This window comes from Myotis lucifugus, unplaced genomic scaffold (assembly GCF_000147115.1).
Source record: "Myotis lucifugus unplaced genomic scaffold, Myoluc2.0 scaffold_288, whole genome shotgun sequence".
Taxonomy (NCBI): domain Eukaryota; kingdom Metazoa; phylum Chordata; class Mammalia; order Chiroptera; family Vespertilionidae; genus Myotis; species Myotis lucifugus.
In genome coordinates, this window is record NW_005871336.1 from 1 (window position 1) to 7820 (window position 7820).

A 7820-nucleotide genomic window follows, 5' to 3' on the forward strand; every position below is an offset into this window, starting at 1 on the left:
TCTCATCTGTAACATGGGGGATGAAAATACCGACCTCTCAGGGTTTGTTGTGTGTTAGGATTTTATTGTATTAGATTGTCAGGGCTGCCGCAACACATTACCACAAACCAGGTGATTTAAAACAGCAGGAATTTATTCTCTCCCAGTTCTGGAGGCTAGGAGGCCAAAAGGAACGTGTCAGAAGGTTGGTTGCTCTTGGAGGCCCTGAGGGTAAGTCTGTTCCATGCTTCCCTCCTAGCCTCCCTGGGTTGCCTGCAGTCATTGGCCTTCCTTGGAATGTAGTTGCATCGCTCCAATCTCTGCCTCCGCTCATATGGCCTTCTTCCCTGTGTCTGTGTCCATCTTTCTCTCTTAGAAGGATACCAGTCATTGGATTAGAGTCCACTCTGATCCAGTATGACCCCTGCTTAACTTCACTACACCTGCAAAGACCTTCTTGCCAAATAAGGTCGCATTCACAGGTACTGGAGGGTAGAACTTGCACATATCTTTCTGGGGGACAGAATCCTATCCATCGCAGTAGCATAGGTAAAGTATGCGCACATACGAGGTAAGGGATGCACACATACGAAGCTGTCCATAAATAAGAGTTTCCATTATTCTTCCGAGTATTTGGGGAAAACCTACATGGAACTTTCTAACTGAATTTTGCTGTATGTTCAGAGCTTCGAGGTTATAATAGCGATAAAAACAGAGCGTTTCCTGTTGTTTTTTGGTGACGCACAGCTTTTATTGGCAATGCGATGCGCTTCTAGGGTACGTGTAGGCGCTGCCATGCATCTCAATTACAGAATGCATTTGGCATTTGGATTTTGAGTGACTTTAGCCCAGTGCTATCATGGTTTCCTTCTGGGCACTTTGGTCTTGCTTAACGATGCAAAACAGAAAATGCACACAAATGGTTCCGGAATGAGGCCTGTCGTTATTGCTTCTTTTACCTCCAGGGCCCCAAACTGTAGAAGCATATTCACTGCAAGGCAACGAGGGCTCTAAATCTCCCACCTCTGTAGATTACATTCCACATTACACTCCAACATGGCGAAATTAATTGTGGCCAAGGCAGGCTAGACGGGAAAAGCCTATCATGGTTTATCATGTTTTGCAGGCTCTGTGAGGGCCATAAACTGAAGGCATGCAGGGATTGTATTTATTCCTTGGGCTTCACATATTTGTCACCTTCCCTGTCTCGGAGGAGGATGACAAGTTCTTCAAGACACCAGGGTCTGTGATTTTGAAATAGAAAAGGGGGCGACCATGAAGGTGTTCCCAGTGTCCTAGACTGTAGAGATGTCCCTTCCAAGCTTCTTCGATTACATGGCTGTTAATAGCTGAATTATTGATGCGGGTTTGCTGGTGGAGGGAGCTGCTTTTGACTATTGCCTCTCTTCTGACATCAGCTCTTTAATAGCCGCAGTTGTAGGAGTCAGATTTCATACGGAGCAGTTCATAAATTGAATAGTTGTGTGTGCGTGTGGGTGTGTGTGGGTGTGTGCAGGAAGGAGCTCAGATTAGCCTCTGACTATATTTTGTGAGTGCCCCTGTGTCTGAAACCTTGCAATGCAGGAATTTACATCTTGGAATTGGATCCACCTTGGAGCTGGTTTAAATAGGGAAATTTACCCAGGACACCTTCTGTTAGCCCTGCAGCAGTTCCTGTCAGCATGGAAACGCCCAGTCTCCATCTTTGTGGTCAGGGAAGATGCATATGCGAAGGCTTGAAATTCTCTGAAATGACGGGTTCTCCAAGATGATAGGAAAGCCCTCTGGCCACGGATTCCCTGGTGGTTGTGTCAAGAGGAATGCAAGTTTGATTTGATGGTCGTTATTTCCTTCTCCAAATCGAACATCCATGAATTGATTTAAAATGGATTGGGGAAAAAAAATCACAGAATGGTGTAACTACCCCTTAGTAATCCTGTAGCCCACCGGCTCCAGACTTTGTTGGCAGTGACCGTAGAAACACATTTCTATGTCCACACAAACCTTTGCACATGCATGGTCCCTAACGGTGCATTTATAATTAGAGGCACTCGCAGCCCCAGCTTCATCCGGAAGGTCACCCGGAAGGTCGTCCGGCTGTCCAGTCTAATTAGCATATTACGCTTTTATTATTATAGATAGCCTTACGGTAGAAACAACCCAGATGTCTGTCAGTGGTTGACTGAGAAATCAATGTGTTATATACACGCAGTGGAATATTACTGAGCCATAAAAAGGCATGAAGTACTGATGAACGTGCTTGAACAGGCACAGAAGACTGAATTGTTGTGTGACACTGTTTATATGAAAGGTTCAGAATAGGTAAATCCATGAAGACAGGAAGTAGAGTGGTGGTAGCCTTGGGCTATGGTGGGGGCTTAGGAGAAACAGGAGTGGAGTGACTATTCATGAGTGTAGGGTTTCCCTTTGGGGCGATGAAATGCTCTAAAATTGATTGTGGTGATGATTGCATAACTCCGAACATACTAAAAGCCCTTGAGTTGTACACTTGAAGTGGGTGATTTGTATGGTATGTGAATTATATCTCAAGAAGGCTGTTAAAATCACATTTACATTGCAAACTAGAACATTCATATGAACTTGACTCAAACCCCACTCTTCGCGTCCGGTACATTCTGATTTATTCCGACTAGTCTGTTCTATTTCTTTAAAAAGCTGGTGGGAGTGACCCACCAAGTTGATTTCATACCCACAGTTTTATAGATTCCTCTCCATTGAAGAAAACGAGCCCCAGAGCTTAGGAAGTGGGTTCAAGGTTGCACAGTTTATTAGCGACTGAGTTGGGACTACAAACTGGGTAGCCACCGTGCCCATCCACTGTGCCAGCCAAGAGGCTGGGTGTTCTTGTGAAAGACTGAGTGGAACTTGGAATGAAAAGAGGTGCTGGCAATGAATAGCCGCCTTGTAAACACCTCACCGTGGGTCTGGAGGGGGTAGGCAAGCCCAGGACACAGCGAGGGGCTGGCTGCGTGGTTTGCACTGAGCACAGTATTCATTGCACGACACACCCCATGGCCACAGCTTATCCAGGAGGCTCCACTTGTGTATTTTTCAGGCAAAGATGCTATTTTCTGGGCATTGCAGAGTGAAAATGGTAGAAATTTCTAACTGCCAAGCTTCTAGCCCTTCTGTGGAAAGTAAAATTCGAGGTAGGGACTAATATGAAAATTATGAAAATGCAGGAAATTAGGGAGAAAAGAGGAGCTGGATTCCCCTACAGCTCTTGAATTAGCCAAGTGGTAACAAATAATTGTGCTCCAAGTGCACAGCCCTGGCCAGGGATTTAGAGGAGAGAATTTTGCTGGGTAGAGGATAGGGAGGAGGGTGGAGAGTGGAGGTACCCAGACAGAGGTCCTGGGTTAGCCTGTGGGCTTGGTGCATTCTCTACAGGGGTCATTGCTGAGGACGGAGGGGCTGATTCTGACCTGCTGCCCCTACCATGTCCGTGAGAGGCCATTTCATGGCCAGGGCTATTTATTCACCAAGTTTTGCTCAACGCTGGACAGCACACTCGACCTCCTTAGTTAATTATTTGCATAAATATTTGCTTCTTCCCGGCAGGACCGTTTCCATGTTAAAAAGGACTGTCACGTGGATTTCAACGTTTTCTTTTCTCTCTCCCATTACGAATTTAGTGTTGGTGAAAGAGGCCACCTCAGGGACAGAAAGTCTCCTGCTTAGTGAGGGGTCTGAGCTGGCGGTGGCCAGAGCGGAGGTGGGGAGGAGCGCCTGTTCTACCACAGGGCTGGCCTTCCTGGGGATCCCAAGCCCTACTACCTGGGTGGCAACTCGGCCTTGGACTGGTTTTCATGGCTATAGTGAGAATCCTTTGTGCATGGATTCAGTGTGGAGTGGAGGTTGGTTTCTGATCAGAATCAATGTCCTTCCCGGCCTGATCAAGAAGGCCAAGGGCAGGCCCGGCCAGCATGGCTCAGTGGTTGAGCTTCAACCTGTGAACCAGGAGGTCACAGTTCGATTCCCGGTCAGGGCACATGCCTTTTGCAGGCTCCATCCCCAGTGGAGAGCGTGCAGGAGACAGCCAATCAATGATTCTCTCTCATCATTGATGTTTCTATCTCTCCCTCTTCATTCCTCTCTGAAATCAATAAAAATATATTTTAAAAAAAAAGAAGAAGAAGAAGGCCAGGGCAAGGAGCACGCTGAGGGGAAGCAGCACATATAAATAATATTAAATAAAACAATAACAGCCCTAGCCAGTTTGGCTCAGTGGATAGAGTGTCAGCCTGCGGACTGAAGGGTCCCAGGTTTGATTCTGCCCAAGGGCACATGCCTGGGTTGCGGACTTGGTCCCCAGCAGGGGGCATGCAGGAGGCAGCCAATCAATGATTTTCTCTCATCATTGATGTTTCTATCTCTCTCTCCCTCTTCATTCTTCTCTGAAATCAATAAAGAGATATATTAAAAAAAACACAAAACCAATAACAGTTAGTAAATTTGGGGTTAAAGTTTCACTCAACCTCTCCCAACATCCCAGGATAGGGGCTAAGCACCACCCAGATCTGGCAGCCCTGCCTCAAGGCCTGGCTCCTCCATCTGCTCACTGTGTAACCTTGGGAATGTAGGGTCGCCCTTTCTAAGCCTCCGTTTCCTCATCTAGCAAACCAGGATAGTCATGTCCTCTCCTCAAGGGATGACAGACAGCTGACGTAAGGCAATGCACACATAGCCCGTAGCATGCAAAACGGCCCCTGATAGGTGCTCAAAACACGATAGCTATTTGTATGAGGTGGCAGCTTTTCCGAACCCCATGGGACAGATCAGGAAGCCGAGGCCCCAGCAGGTCATGTGACCTGCCCAGGAGTCACAGCTAGGAAGGAAGCAGTGGGGCAGGACCTGAGCTCAGATGTGTCTGACTCTGGACCTCACGTTCTTCCCACTTGCTCTCTGCACTGATCACCTGATGAATGGCTGCAGAGGTCATTTGGAGAAGTCGCCATGCAAGGGCACCGGGCCTGGGCTGCCCGTTTAGGCTTGCAGGGCTTCTCAGAAGGGAGGCGACGCACCCAGGTGACCTCAGAGATGTTCGCTGGAGGAAGGCGAACCACGTGTCAGCATGGACCTACATGATAAGCCTGTGTCTCTCACTTCCTCTTCCTCTGTGTCCAGAATCACTGAGGCCAAGGGCGGGTTTCCCACTCCCTTTTGAATGAAGAGCTCCCAGCTGGTTTTTGGTAGCGCCCATTCCTGTGTCACCCAGTTGCAGTAAGTGTGTGCCTGTTGTTTACCTGTCTGGTAGAGATTACAATCTGTCCTGGCAGATAAAGGCCTTCTCCCTCCCTCTGTCATCTTTGATGCTTGCAAATGTTCCCAGGGGCTAACAAGTATTGGATGCATTCAAGAAATAGAATAAACACACTTAATACTGGATTGATTCCCTGAGGTCTTCCCACCAGCCTCAACCGTAGCATATTCACTCTGTATCCGGCTTGATGTGTGAAATCCTTGCAGTGGTTCTCAACCTGTGGGTCGTGACCCCTGAAAATATGTCCTGCATATCAGATACTTACATTACGATTCATAACAGTAGCAAAATCACAGTTATGAAGTAGCAACGAAAATAATTTGATGGTTGGGGGTCACCACAACATGAGGAACTGTATTAAAGGGTCTCGGCATTCGGAAGGTTGAGAACCACTGCTAGAGCCTGTGGGTTGGGCAGGTCAAAACAAACAAGCAAAAACAATCCTAGATCCCTGGCTAGTTTGGCTCAGTGGATAGAGTGTTGGCCTGTGGACTGAAGGGTCCCAGGTTCGATTTCGGTCAAGGGCACATGCCCGGGTTGTGGGCTCCATCCCCGATGGGAGGCGTGCAGGAGGCAGCCGATCAGTGATTTTCTCTCATCATTGATGTTTCTTTCTCCCTCTCCCTCTCCCTTCCTCTCTGAAATCAATAAACAAACAAACAATCCAAGATCAAACCTCTGGAGAGGATTAGCTCGTGGTTTGTAAAGGCGGCAGATCTCTAATTGGAGCCTTGGTCTGATGGTTCACGGAAGCCCTTGGACTTAGTGTGGTAATAGTCATAGCAATTTAAAGTAGGCTCATTACTGGAACAGTTATTGCTTTTGTTCAAAATGGCCCATCGAAGTCAGGCCCTATTAAATACAGCAATTTAGCTGACACCTAGCGTCTTTAGGGAGATGAATGATCCTTTAGCCTGGTCACCTCCACTTTGAAATGTGGTCATTGGTATGAGCCCTGGGAGAGTGGTTCAAGCCAATGCGTTTGCTCAGGGGAGCCTCCGTGTCAGTCATTCATTCAGGAGGCCTTTTAATGAGGACCTACTCTGTGTCCAGGCCTGGAAAGCCCTGGGTATATGATGAAAATGGGGACGATGTGGGCCCTGCTTTTAGGGAGCTCGCAGCTCTTACTCAGTTATGAAACACTCATTTGATTGTGTGAAAAGCCTTGCGATTGGCATTGTACAGGAGTCAGAATATGGGCAGAATGTGGGTGCCCAGGGGGCCTTACACACCCATGCAGAGGGCAGGCTTGGAATCAGTTAACGGAGCAGCACAGGGCTGGGTTACTAGAGCTACACATTGTCAGAGAGGTGCAGGAAAGGCTGTGAGCATGGCAGGGAGCGGGTCCATCTGTTGGACTGAGGAAGGCCGTGTGACCTCAGTGGATCCTTGAAGGTTGTCCTCTCTGATGAGTCAGCCAGATGACCTGTAAATGACCTGAAAGCAGGGCTGCTCCTCAGGGCCTGGACTGGAGCCAGAAGCCTCTCCCATTTGTCTTGACCCTGCAAGGTCGCTCCTGCTGGGTGTCCGCAGGGTCTCTTTGCATGCCCGCTGTGTCCCCATCCCACTTGCTCCCTGGTGTCCAGGCCATCGCAGCCCCAAGTTTCCCTCAGGCTCCTCCAGCTCAGCTTCCCTGCTCCCTGGCCAGCCTGTGTCCTGAAGACTCCAAGGGCGGAATGTGGGGCCCCTGTTCGACTTCCCCGGCCACACCGTGCATGTCTTCCCATCTTGGATGGATGGCCCCCTCGGGCTCAGTCAGCAGTGGTCAGAGTCCAGAACCAGCAGCCATAGTGACCCGCTCATGAGGAGCCCTGGGCACAGCACTGTCAAGGGCGGGTGAGCCCTGTGTCCTGTGCACCCAGCATTGTCGCTCAACAGAAGGTCCTGCATGTGCCCGTGGAGATGCCTATGAGCATGTTCACTGGAGCTCTGTATCCAGTAGTGAAACATGGAAATGGGCTCATTGTCCATCTCAGAGGACTGAGTAAATGAATGACAGCACTGTCATAGAGTGAGTGCTGTGTAGCAACTAAAGTGAATAGGCTAGACCCGTGGTCGGCAAACTGCGGCTCGCGAGCCACATGCGGGCGCTCATGTACAGTGCGATTGAAACTTTGTGGCCCATGCGCAGAAGTCGGTATTTTGTGGAAGAGCCACACTCAAGGGGCCAAAGAGCCGCATGTGGCTTGTGAGCCGCAGTTTGCTGAGCCGCAGTTTGCCGACCACTGGGCTAGACCTTCACACCGACATGGATAGGCCTTGCAAGAAATGTAGAGTGGGACAAAGGAAGGATCTATATGGTACATGCCACCTGGGTTTATTTCAGAACCCACAAAATGGGACTGTCTGTCTACCTATCTATCTGTTATATATAATGTGTGTATATATGTAATTACATATATGAATACGCACAACTGAACTATACATGTGTGGTAAAAATAGAAATCATGGAAAGAAGAGGCACACCTGGACTGTAGTTACCTCAGGGGAAAGTGGAAAGAGAATGGACGATGGGTGGTAGGGTGCTCTCAACCATCCATTTCAGTCGTACTTTATT